Raw genomic sequence first — 14114 nt, 5'->3', positions numbered from 1 at the left:
AAAACCCATAAAAGCACTAGAAATCCTTAAACCTAATAACTATAAAATCCCTAAAGCCACTTTATCATAAAAAAACCTAAACCCGCTTAAACCTAAAAACCTTAAAGCCCCTAAAAATCCTTTAACCCCAAATCCCCTAAAATGCCCTGATCCAAAACCCCCTTAACCCTACAAACCCTAAAAACCCTAAAAACCTTAACCCTAAAAACCCTAAAACCCTTAACCCCAGAAAACTTAATCCTAAAAAACCAAAAACCTCTTTAAACCTAAAAATTGTCAAAACCCTAAAGCCTAAAACAACTTATCCCTGAAAATGCTTAACTCTAAAAATATTTAACCCTAAAAATCCTAAAACCTTTTAAACTAAAAACCCCTAAACACCCTCAACCTTAAAAGCCTTGACCTTAAAAAACGTAAAAACCCTTAACCCTAAAATTTTTAAAAACTCTTAACCCTATATAACCTATAACCCTGAAACCTCTTAAACCTAAAACCCCTAAAAATACTTAAACCTAAAACCCCTTAAGGCTAAAAACAATATGAGCCCTTAACCCCACATACCCTCAAAACTCTTAACCTTAAAAAAGAAAAAAACCCTTAACCCAAACCCCCCTAAAAACGCAAAGACCCTTTAACCCTAAAACAACTTCAGAGGCAAAAAACATTAACCTCAAGAAAGCTTAACCCTAAAAACCTTAAAATCCCTTAACCCTAACACACCTTAACGCTCAAGACCTTAAAACCCCTAAAACCAAATAACGTATAAACCCTAAAAACCCTAAGAACTAATAACCCTAAAAGCCCTAAAAAACCTTACCCATTAAAACCCTTAACATTAAACATTAAAATCCTTAAACATTAAAACCTAAAATGCCTTAATCCAAAAAACCCTTAGCCCTACAAACCCTAAAACCCATAAAGATCTTAACCCTAAAAGCCCTAAAACCCTTAACCCCAAACCACTTAACCCTAATAAACCAAAATCCCCTTTAAACCCAAAAATCATAAACCCCCTATAAGCCAAAAACCACTTAGAATGCTTAGCTCTATAAACGCTTAACCCTAAAAAACCCTAAAAAAGCTAAATACCATTAACCCTAAAACCCATTAACAGTTAAAAAGCCTTGACCCCCAAAACACTGAACCCGACAAAACAAAATCACCTTTAATCTTAGAAATCCTAAACCCCCTAAAGCCTAAAAATGCTTAGTTCTGAAAGCACATAACCCTAAAAACCCTAAAACCCCTTAACGCTGAAAAGCTTAAAAACCCTGAACCCCAATAACATACAAACCCTAAACCCCCTAGGAACAATTAACCCTAAAATCCCCAATACCCCATAACATTAAAATCCTTTAATCTTAAAAACCCTAGAAAGATTGAACCCTAACAACTATAAAACCCCTTAACCCTAAAAAGCCTTAACCCAACCCCCCTGAAACCTGTTGAAATTATATCCCTAAAAACCATAAAAACACTGAAACCTAAACCCACTAAAAGACAATTAACCTTTAAAATCTTAACATTTAGGTTTTAAAAACTGTAAAAGTGCTTAGCCCTAAAACCCCTTAACCACTAAAACCCTTAACCCTAAACCCCAATAACAGTAAAAATCCTTAACCCCAAAAGCACTAAACTCTAAAAACCTTAATCTCTTGTAACCCTAAAACCCCATAACACTGAAAACTGTCAAAAACCTAAATAACTTTAACATAAATACCAGAAACACCCTAACAACCCTTGACCCTAAAACCAATAAAAACCATTAACCCTAAACCCCCTTAACTCTAAACCCCCTAAAACTCCTTAACCCTAAAACCAATAAACCCCCATAACCCTAAAAAAACTAAAATCACTTAATACTAAACCCTAAAACCCCTAAAAATGCTTAAGCCTAAAACCCCTTAACCATAGAAACCCTTAAACCGAAAAATCCTTAAAACCCTTAAGCCTAAACTCCCTTGGCAGTAAAAACCTTTAACCCCAATAACTCTTAAGCCTAAAACCCCCCAAAATCCCTTAACTCTAGAACCATTTAACACTAAAAACTTTGAAAATCCTAAACCCCATTAACATGAAACCCCTAAAACCCCTTAAACCAACCCCCCCTAAACACCCTCAACCTCAAAAGCCTTGACCTTAAAAAACGTAAAAACCCTAAAATTTTTAAAAACACTTAACCTTATATAACCTATAACCCTAAAACCTCTTAAACCTAAAACCCCTAAAAATACTTCAACCTAAACGCTAAAACCAATATGAACCCATAACCTTAAAAAAAAATTAACCCAAACCCCCTAAAAACGCAAAACCCCTTTAACCCTAAAACAACTTCAGAGGCAAAAAGCATTAACCCCAAGAAAGCTTAACCCTAAAAACCTTAAAATCCCTAACCCTAACACACCTTAAGGCTCAAAACCTTAAAACCCATAAAAACCAATAGCATGTAACCCCTAAAAGCCCTAAGAACACTTAACCCTTAAATCCCTAAAAACCCTTACCCATTAAAACCCTTAATCTTAAAAACCCTAATAATGCTTAAACCCTAGTACCCTTCACCATTAAAACCCTTAACCCTAAAAACCCTAAAAACCATTGACCCTAAAACCCCTTAACACTAAAATTCCTGAAACTTCTTAACCCTAAAAAACCGTTAACACCTATGACACTAAAAAAAACTAAATTCACTTAATCCTAAAAACCCTAAAAACACTTAACCCTAAAAACCCTAAACCCTTAAATATGCTAAAAAACCTAACTCTAAATACACTAGAAACCAATAACCCTAAAATAACCCAAATTACTTAAGTCTAAAAACTCTTAACCTAAAAATTCTTTAAAAACACTTAACCCTAAAAATCCTAAAAACTCTCTAAGCCTAAAAACCCGTAATCCTAAAACCCTTACACCTAAACGCCCTTAACAGTAAAACCCCTAAAATCTCTTAATCCTAAACCCCATTAAATCTAAAAACCCTGAAAACCATAAGAAACATTAACCTAAAAAACCTTAATGCAAAAAACCCACATAAAACTGCTAAAAACTCTAAACCCTAATAACTGTAAAATCCCTAAAACCACTTCACTCTAAAAACCCATAAAAACGCCTAAACATAAAACCCTTAAGAACCCTTAACCCCCAAACCCCTAAAATGCCTTAATCCAAAACCCCCTTAACCCTACAAACCCTAAAAACCCTAAAAAACTTAACCCTACAAACCCTAAAACCCTTAACCCCAGAAAACTTAATCCTAAAAACCCAAAACCTCTTTAAACCTAAAAATTGTCAAATCCTAAAGCCTAAAAACACTTATCTCTGAAAATGCATAACTCCAAAAACGCTAACCCGAAAAAAAATTGACTAAATACCCTTAACCCTAAAGCCCATTAACAGCAAAAATCCTTTACCCCCAAAACACTTAACCCTGCAAACCAAAATCCCCTCTAACCCTAAAAATCCTAAAGCCCCTAAACCCTAAAAATAATTAAGTCTAAAAACACATAACCCTAAAACCCCTAAACCCCCTTAACTTTACAGGTCAAATATGTGCCTTGTTTTCCACACCTGTGCCTCCTGTTACAACTCCAAAAAACACACGCCTTGCTCAGCTTGTGCCTTTTGCGAGTTGTGTTCCCCGAGCAGAGCCCAGATGGCGGGGTGAGGAAGGACTCGGCTCCACAGGAATACCTCAAGTGCCTTGGACACAAGAACTATCTCCACAACGACCCAACCTGACCTAGGAGTTACTGGATGGTTAAAAGATGTGTTTCTGCACGGGATAACGGTATTAATTGCCATTGTAATCTTTTTAATGATATCGGGCTCTGTGTGGAATTGCTTTATGAGAATTATGAACCAAATGATAAAAGGGGTCTGGATCGCTCAAAAACAAAAAGGGGGATTTGTGGAGCGGCTAGAAGACAATGGGCACATTATGAGCAATCCAGACCGAGTAACTTTATTGTAACAGCAGGCCGAAGTTGTAGCAAGTTGCAGCTGTCGTGAAGGACACGTGCAAGGCTAAGAGAGACAAAGAAACTGTGTACAAGGACAAGGAGATTGTGAAACTGCGTCTGTGGCAAGAAGATAAGGAAGTTGGACTGAAAAATGATGAGCTAAGATGTGAAACAGGATGTCTACGTGACAGGAGAGCAGCATGTGGACACCGCGCCAGGACCAATCCTAGATGACTAGAGTACGCGTGGACAAGTAGTTTTAGCCCATCACCTCTGAATAACAACGCATGCGTGGCGTGTGTATCTTTTGTTAAGAGTATAAATTGCTGTAAGCCTTTTAATAAATCAGCGCTAACTTGATCACATTGGCCGTGTAAGTTGTGTCCGAGAGACATCCGCGTCAACAAACCAGTACGGGGAGAGCAGTGGCCCCTGCCCCAGGAAAAGCTGTGTGCCCTGCATGAATTGGTGTAAGGAACAGTTAGACGCGGGCCACATTGAAGAATCACATAGCCCGTGGAACACCCCTGTAGTTGTGATAAAAAAGAAGTCTGGTAAATGGCGATTGTTGCGTGACCTGCGTAAAGTCAATGCAGTGATGGCCCCTATGGGGGCCTTACGGCCAGGACTGCTACCTGCCACCATGATACCAACGGAATGGGACATCTTAGTTATCAATCTGAAAGACTGGGGTTTTTACCATTCCTTTAGATCCAAAAGACAAAGCAAAGTTTGCTTTTACAGTACCAACTAGAACTAACTCTGAACCCACAAAAAGGTACCACTGGCCCGTGCTGCCTCAGCGCATGAGAAACTCACCAACCATTTGTCAATGGTTTGTTTGTAGCCCAAGCCCTGAGCTCAGCGAGAGACAAATACCAAGATGTTTACTGTTATCATGACACGGATGGCATTTTGCTAGCAGCACCGTCCAAAGAGCTGCGGGAGACAGTTGAGAAGGGTGCCAGGCACAGTTTAGCAGAGTTTGGATTGCATGTAGCTCCTGAAGAAGTTCAGAGGCAAGGGCCCTGGAAATATCTGGCCATGAATGTGCTGAAGGGAACTGTGTCTCCACAACCTATCAAATTGAAACTGGATGTAAAGACTTTGAACGATGTCCAAAAACTTGCAGGAATGCTAAATTGGCTACGGCCTTATTTAGGCCTTTACTAATGAACAAATGCATCCTCTTTTGCAGCTTTTAAAAGGAGACGCAGATCTTTTAGCCCCAAGGTATTTAATGCCTGCAGCCTTGGCACTTGTGAAAGAAGTCAAACAGTTGATCTCTTCACGGCATGCGTGGCGTCTAGACATCACGCTTCCTTTAAGTGGTTTTATTTTAATGGACCAATCTTCCCCTTATGCTATGTTGGCCCAGTGGAACCAGGCTTGGCAAGATCCACTGCATGTACTTGAATGGTTGTTTCTGCCTTTGCAGCCTAAGAAAAGCGCTGTCGAATTGTACAAACTTGTTGTCGATGTGATCATAAAAATCTGAAAAAGATGTTTAGAGTTGACTGGAGTTAATCCAGCAACTGTAATTATCCCTGTACAACAATTCTATGTTGAATGGGCGCTATTAAACTCTACTGCCCTTCAAGTGGCTCTTGCCAGTTTTCAAGGGCAAGTTCAGTACCACCATCCACCTCACCCACTTTTGAAAATGACTGTAAATCTAACTTTACGGCCACGGCAACGAAGTCGGAGACGACCAGTCAAAGGTGACACAGTATTTACAGGTGGGTCTGGAAAAATGGGAAAAGCCGCAGTCGCTTGGAAAAAAAATGGGCAATGACATTCCCGAACTGTATATCAGGAAGGATCCCCGCAAGTCGTAGAGTTACAGGCTGCGGCTTTGGCATTTCAGTATTTTCCAGGCCTTCTTAATCTTGTTACTGATTCGGCATATGTGGCAGCCCTCCTTCCCTAGTTAGGCACGGCTGTCCTTGGCCATGTCAACATTCCCGAGCTTTTTGCAATTTTGACTTTAGTTTGGGAAGAGATTCGGAAACGCCATTCTCCGTATTATGTTATGCATGTTAATAGCCATACTTCCCTACCGGGTTTTGTAATTGAAGGCAATGCTAGAGTTGATGCTCTAGTTTCTGTGGCTCTGTCGGTGCCTGTTCCTGATGTCCATCAGCAAGCCGTGTTAGCCCACCAGTTCTATCATCAGAATTGGCGATCCTTGTATCATCAGTTTGGCCAGAAGGGTCTCTCTCAGGCTGCTGCACGCAGTATTGTTGCAGCCTGTCCAGACTGTCAAAATGTTACTTCTGTGCCAAATTATGGAGTAAATCCTAGAGGCCTTCAAGCTTTACAGCTTTGGCAAACAGATGTAACTCATTACAATGAGTTTGGCAGACAAAAATATGTCCATGTTACAACAGATACATATTCTACTGCAATGATTGCTACTGCCCACACAGGTGAGACCAGTTGTGACGTCATTTGGCACTGGCAACATGCTTTTTCTCTGCTCGGTGTCCCTCTTGAAATCAAAACGGACGGTGGACCTGCCTATAGTTCCAGGCCCGTCAGTCAGTTCCTTTCCCAATGGGGGATCTCCCACAAATTTGGTATTCCAAATACCATCCATCCAAATTCCATTCCAAATTCCAAATTCCAAAGCCATCGCTGAACGCATGAATGGTACTCTTAAATGCCAGCTTGAAAAACAAAAAAGGGGAATGAAGGGAATGACCCCAGAGGCATGATTAGAGAAAGCATGTTATGTTTTGCACTTTCTGAAAATCTCTGCTGACCGTGTGGTGCCTCCCATTCTTGTTTGGCACTTGGTGTCAATTGGTGACAAGCAGCAAAAGCACGAAGGCGTCTTAGTATGCATGAAAGACCCTCGTACCGGGCATTGGTTGGGACCGCGTGAATTGTTAACTTGGGGGAGAGTTATGCTTGTGTTTCTACAGTTGAAGGTCCACGATGGATACCTGCTCGCTGTGTGCGTGCCAGACCGTGGGAGCACTGCTGCCGCCAGTCAACGCAACAACTAATGTGTGGTCTCCTTACTGAACCAGTCTTGTTTGGTGTGCCCTTCCTCAAAACTGACTCGCAGACATTGTTGCAAAAAAGTGAATGTACGATTTTGACAAAGGATGTGGGGAATGAAGAATGTTACTGAAAGCCTTGATATTTGGGATGATTACCTCTGTCTAATGTTAATCCAAAAGAAGTTGATATTGTTTGCACTTTGAATGTCGATAGTTGTTTTTATGGAGATGCTAATGTAGTAGGAGGCCATGATGGGACCATGACACCCGCATAAATCAACACGTGAACATGTTGATAAGCATAATGTGCTCAAACGCAATATAACTTTGGATGAAGCATGTAACGATGTAGTTGATTAATGGAACTGATGGGAACGTATTGCAGTGGTTCTTCTCTTATCCGGCGCAACCGCAGGGAAAGCATTCAAGAGTTAAATCACCTTGTTTGTTAGGCAGTTAAGAATGTGAGTCAAATTTGCCACTATGACATACAAAAGAGAGCAACTATTGCCCTTTTGTTGTTGGCTCAAGGACATGGCTGTGAGGATTGTGATGGTATGTGCTGCTATGGATTTTAGGCGCCCCATTGCAGCAACACGTTATCAGAATCTGAGAAAATGTCATCCTTTTGGGCATCAATTCACTCAATTGGCAGTATTGTTTGTTTGCTGTTGCCTTGGTTGCCGTCATGTTTGCAAGGGCCCTGCAGAACATGACAAACCTGGTACTAGCTGTTCAAAAAACAACAAGGGGGAATTGTTAGGGTCTGCAGCGGGTCTGCAGACAAGTTAGTTGACTTCAAAGACTTAGCCGTGTACCTTTAAGACAGCCACAAATTGTCAGGTATGTAAACAGGATGTGAAGGATCGGAACTTAGAGCCGCAGCATACGGGCACCTACAGCAACAGCAAATAGCAAGCAAGAAGAAGGACACAAAAACCTATCAGGGTCTAACACCTGCACTGTCTAAGATATATAAATAGTTTGTATAAAGAATAAAGGCCATTTTGTCCGAACCCAGCAACGCAGACATAGTGGTTTTTTCAGTCCTCCTCGACTTGCGTCACCACAACCTTGTCAAGGTTTAGCCCCAGCAGGCAGCTAAGCATCACACAGCCTCTGTTAGCTCCCTGCCCTGGTGGGATGGAGGGGAAAATCAGAAGGGTAAAAGTGAGAAAAGATTGGGTCGAGATAAAGACCGTTGAATAGGTAAAGCAAAAGCCGTGCACGCAAGAAAATCAAACCAAGGAATTCCTTCCCTGCTTCCCAGGGGCAGGCAGGTGCTCAGCCATCTGCAGGGAAGCAGGGATCCATCATGTGTAACAGCTACTTGGGAAGACAAATGCCATAATGCCCAGTGCTCCTCCCCTTCCTTCTTCTTCTTCTTCCAGCTCTATAACCAGCATGACGCCATATTGTATGGAACAGCCTTTCAGCTAGTTCAGGTCAGCTGTCCTGGCTGTGTCCCCTCCTGGTTTCCCGTGCCCCTCCAGCCCTCTCACTGGCAGGGCCCAAGGAACTGAAAAGTCCTTGACTTAGCATAAACATTACCCAGCAACAACCACAACCATCAGTGTGCTATCGACACTGGTCTTACACCAAACCCAAACCACAGCACTGTGCCAGCTACTAAGGACACTAACTCCATCCCAGCTGAAACCAGGGCACTATCCACCCCTTGTTCCATTCCATTTACATCATGCCACACTTCCCAATGCAACCACATTCACCACCACCACCCTTCCCATCCTTTGATATAATACATAGATATCATTCCCCTAGTCCAGGGGTCCTCAAACTACGGCCCGTGGGCCGGATATGGCCCCCCAGGGTCCTCAATCCAGACCCCCGTATTTACAGATCCACCCCCACCCACCCCACCCCCGCCAGGGGTTGGGGGGGGAAACCAAGCAGCCAAAGGTGACTTGCTGCCGCTTAATCCGCGCGCCGGCCCCCTGTTTAAAAAGTTTGAGGACCCCTGCCCTAGTCTATGGACCACCACTGTAAAAATGTCCAGAAAATGTCCATTGTGTTCATTCAGTCCATGAAGATGATCTGTTATGCTGGTCACTCAGGAGAGGAGAGTTTGTGTGTTGTGTGGGGTTACTGGGCCAGCTCCGGTCGGGTCACTACTGCACTTGCCGTGCTATTGTAAGGCTTGTCCTCCAATGGTTCAGGAGGTTCCTGCTATAGTAATTTCTAGAACATGCAACTCAAACCATGGCTTACAACAATTGAAAGGTATAGCCATTACAATGTCCACCCCGTTCCCTTTGGACCAGCCTGTAGGGTTTAACATTGCAATGAAGTCCTCCCCTTGCCCCTGCTCCAGCTTGTACTTACCCACAGACTGCTGTCCCTTAGGGTTGTACCTGCTCCAAGTGGAGCCTCAGCTATGAGCCACAGCCCCTGCAGGGGTATGCCTGCTGCAGCACGGACTTACCCACAGCCGCAGTTGCTTTGAGGTGCACCTGCTCCAGCATGGCCTTATGCATGGGCCATGACCATAGACCTGCTCCAGCGTGGCCTTACCCACAGCCACAGTCCCTTCAGAAATAAAAAAGCTCCAGCATGGCCTTATCCCTGGCTGCTGTCTCTCCAGGGCTGTCCTGCTCTGTCATGGGCTTATCTATGACCACACGTTTTGAGGTGCTCCAACATGACCTCATGCACAGCACTGATGCTTCCAGGTGTACCTGGTGCAACATGGACTTACCCACAGCTGCAGATGCTTCGAGGTGTACCCTCTCCAGCATGGACTTGTCTTGGGCCACAATACCTGCTGCGGCATGGACATAACCACGGCCACAGATGCTGTGATATATACCTGCTCTGGCATGGACTTATTCATGGCCACCGATGCTTTGGGCTGCCCTGCTCCCATTTGGATTCACCCACAGGTCACAATCCCTTCAACTTGAGCTCACACCGGAGTTCCAGCCTGTCCAGTGCAGCAGCACAGAAACAGCAGCCGTGCCCTAGCCATCTGCCAGCCCAGGCGCACCACCATGGCTCGTTAAAATGTTCCTGGGCAGCACAGGAAGGTGATAAGCAGTACAGCAAGCAGTGAAAGGAAGAAGCAGCCACTAATGAGCACTAGACTCTAATAGACAGTGAGGAAAGCAAGCCCCATGGGAGGCGCAGAAACCTACTGATTAGTAGCAAACCAGCAATAACAGCTATAAATTCAAACTAGCAAACTCCTATCAAGTAGAAGAATTCTTTGTTGGTGGTTATGATACAGTTTTCAAAATCCAGTTGCCTAATAAGGAAGAAAGAAGGAATTTTTTTTGAGGCCTTAGTTGTAAATCAAGCTGTTCAACCTCCTGCGCCAAAAGAGAAAGCAGGTGAGGATAACCTCCTCTACATCGAAAACTTTGCTAACTGTAAGAGAACAGCTATCCAGAATGTGCTTTGGTGGCCATTTTCTATCAAGAATTTCTCATATGCTTGTGCCTGAGTGCCATACATTGAAAGTTTCTGATTAAACGAAGCTTGGTGGCCTGTGGATAACTGGCTAGCTGAAAAGGGTCACATAGACATAGTCCAGCTGGCTGGACAAAAATGCACATCGCTCTCAGCTTATCTGAAGTAAAGCAAAATACACTGTCTTTGGCTGTCCTTGTTACACAATAACAGGAAGATTTTGGTGGGAAAAGAATGTTGCAGGTGGGAACAGATAACTACAGAAGAGAAACAAGGGGCGGGCTTGGTATTTAGGTAACTAACCAATAATGAGCTTAACTTTTGTAATATGTATGAGCTAATTATAACAAGGCATAAAAGGTGACTGTAAGGTACAATAAACGAAGTCTGCTGATCACTCATATTGAGTGACTGTGTCTTCCCTCCGTCGCAACAGTGGCCCTTGGAAGTACTGCCTGTCACCCTGCTGCCTGAGCCTTGACAGCGGACTGAGGAAGAAATAAGAGCGCCAGAGGAGCAGGAGGGGGATACGTTGCGTGGAGTTAGGATTTTCTAAAGGGATGTGACCGTTAGACTTGTCGTTGAGAGGCGTTTCAGAGCATTTGCAAAGGCTGCTGGCCCAGAGGAGGTCAATGTCGATCTCTAAGACCATTTTATCTGTGGGCCTTCATAATTTCCCTCTGTGTCTATTTCTCAGGGTTTGTGTGCTTTTCGTAGGAAGCTTTCTCTTGGCTTTTAGCACCAGGAAGTGAATTTGCTTTTACTTTTGGCGATTCCTAGAGGCTCTCGAACGTGTGTTACTTGAGTATTCACTGAAAGCCCCAGGTTCCTTCTGAAAACATTTATTGAATGTTTATTGTGTGAAACGTGGGAATATTCCAGTTGGAAGGGACCTACAGCGATCCTCTCGTTCCGCTGCCAGTTAGACCAAATGCCAGCACCGCTGGTTCATGGCAAGGCCTTGACGTGTAGGCATGTGGCAGGCCCGAAAAGCAGAGAGATCTCTCTCTTTCTAATTAGAAACGGTATCTCTAGGATTGTTCTCATAAAGCCTGGAGCTCTTGAGTTGACTGACAATGGTTTCTGTGAGAAGAGGAGTAGAAGCAGCAGTTGTCAACGTAAATGTTAAGTCTATTCTCTGTTTCACCGGGGGCTGCTCCTCAGCGTAAGATCAGCCATAAGGCCTGTGTGCTTTCTTCCTTGTCCCGTACACTTTGGATGTCTCCTTTTCTCATTTAATGTATGGAATAAGCCTAAGCCAGGGCCGTGTACTTCAGTCAGCTGAAATGTTGATAGAGCTTTGCAGTTCAGCAAAGTCCTGCTCCCCTCAGCGTCCACTGACTTGTCTTTCCCTTTACTTCCACTTTCTGAGGCGGGAATAATCTAGAGAAGCAGAGATGTCCTCATCTGAACCAGCCATGAGGCTCCTTTCACGGTCCGAGCAAGGAAACCGGCACCTCTGGCTCCAGCTACCTCACCTCATTCATGTTGGCCATGGAAGATGTGTTTCCTGACCTAAATGACTTTGGAGTTTGACCGTGCAGTGCTGTAATCGCAACGGGACTGTATTCTTTTCCTGCTGTTGCCCTCCTGTTTTCTCGAGTGCTTCTTGTGTGTGTGTGTGTTGGGGGGTGTGTGTGTGCGCCTGAGTTTCTGATTTTTAGGGAGCTGTGACTTTTCCCAGGAAGAAAGAAAGTCAAAGCAAACATTTCTCAGTCAAAAAAATAACAGCAACAGTTGTGTCTCTGTCATGGCAAAGAGAGACCGTGTTACAGATACAGGAGACTTCACTGATCCTGTACTCCAGAGAAACAGAACCCCTGACTTCAGAAATGTGTGTCATTCCAGGTTGGTGGGGACACTGTATGGCTCGCGCAAGACGTTCTCGGGTAGAAGAGCAACAGCGGATGGGTGTGGAGAAAGCAATGGGGATTCTCACACAGCCAGTGATTGTGGATTCCTATGGGGTCAAGGTAAGTCCAATTTCAATTTTGTTAATCCTGAAGTAGGCTGTTTTCTTGCTACAGGTACAGTTGTCAATGGAGCCAGACGTTAAGCAATGCCAACTAAAACTGGGAAGGATACGTAGCTTGTGAAAGAATTCCACCCGGGGTGGACTAGGTTGTGTTTCCACACCTGGTGTAGACTGCTGTTCTTGCTTTTGGTGAACTAAACTTGAGGAGGCTGCGTTCTCTTCCTAATTTCCAGTTGAAAAGGGCTTGTTGAATTCTCAAATAGCCCACTCACAACCTGCCAGTACTGTTGGCAGGTAATGTCCTAACAGTTCCTATGACGGATTTGGGGAGGGGTGTTTGCATTGACACGCATGTGTTCACATCATCGCTTTGCCATTTATTGCCACTTCAAATGAGCCCATCCTCTGTGCGTGAGTGGGTAGAGCCCTGCTCCTTTGTGGCTCATTCCTAACGCAATGACTGGGGATGTGGTACGTACCGAAGCATTGTGGATAGTCAGAGGCCATGTTGCTGATGGAGTCACAGGTGAACCTGAACAAATACCACCAGGACAGGAATTTCTTTTCAAGTTCAATTGCATTATCCCAGATTTCCTTTCAAATTGCAGTGGGCAAGGACCTTTCACCACCTTCTCTGGTAACTGCAGCTGTCATCGGTTGTATCCACACTTGAGCTTGGGTACAACAAAGAGTGAAAGAAGCATTACCTTGGACTACACCAAGTGCATCTACCATCAACTGCTGGTCTTTGATCAGTTCCCTCCCACTGAGGCAACAGGTCCGACAAAAGCCATTGATTAGTTCCTAAAGCAAAAAGGGAAGATCATAAAGGATGTTATAAATTTGTGCAAATCACTGGTTACTGTAACTAATTTGTTCATGAAGACTTCTGAGTCTGTGCTATTTAGAACTCCCAATGCTGTTCCCAGGATACCAGTCCCATCTCTTTTTGCTTGTTTTGGGGGGAAGAGGGTTTGTTTATGCAGCCGTGCCATCCATCACTTTTAAGAGCACTTCAGGAATGGTGCACGAGCTATTCTATGGACTGCAGAAATGTTAGTTAGCATTGATAATTCTACTCTTTTGAGGGACCATGGTGGGTTAAACAACAGCCGCTGTTGGCCTGTGTACTGGATCATATATAGTCCAATGTTAGATATTGGTGGAGACAAAATGTCTTTCGCTGGTAAAACGACATCACAGATCTACCTTTCAAGGGTGATATCCTTTGAACCTAAGGCTGCAAATGATCAAATACAACAAAAATGTGTTATGGTCACGATGAGCGACAGGCTGCTTCATCCATCCATGTGTGGTTCATCCCGAATTCCTGTAAAAAAGGACAGAAAAGGAAATGTGCTCGGTTGGAAGTACAAACGGCAGAATTAATTAAGAGGAGGAAGAAACCCACTGAGTAGTGATTCGGGGTCTTTTTCCTGAGCAATCTCTTGCTTCCCTGGCGTAGAGATTTTTAGGCATGACTAGTACCATTGGTCATATTTCAGTTTGGGACATCTTTACTGACACAGGCTGACCAGCATCAAACCCAGTACGTTGATTTACGTTGCCTCTCAGACTCTTCTTCAAGCACAGATGGCACGTTCTCCACTCAAGAAGTGAAGTATAGACACATTACTCTCTTTTTAATTACTCTGGATTAATTTTTTTCCTTTCCTCCAAATTTCTGACAATTCCATCCAGAAGAGTGATGAAGAGAGGTTACCTTTATGGGGTGCTGTGCATTTATCA

General features: G+C 43.6%; 1 protein-coding gene across 1 annotated transcript in view; it reads left to right on the top strand.

Moving 5' to 3' along the window:
• LOC130150571 (butyrophilin-like protein 2) overlaps positions 1-14114 on the top strand; it is a 120170-nt gene that overhangs the window by 73734 nt on the left and 32322 nt on the right. The gene's annotated exons all lie outside the window — the stretch shown is intronic.

This window comes from Falco biarmicus, chromosome 5 (genome assembly GCF_023638135.1).
Source record: "Falco biarmicus isolate bFalBia1 chromosome 5, bFalBia1.pri, whole genome shotgun sequence".
NCBI lineage: Eukaryota > Metazoa > Chordata > Aves > Falconiformes > Falconidae > Falco > Falco biarmicus.
This window is presented reverse-complemented; position numbering and strand designations above follow the sequence as displayed.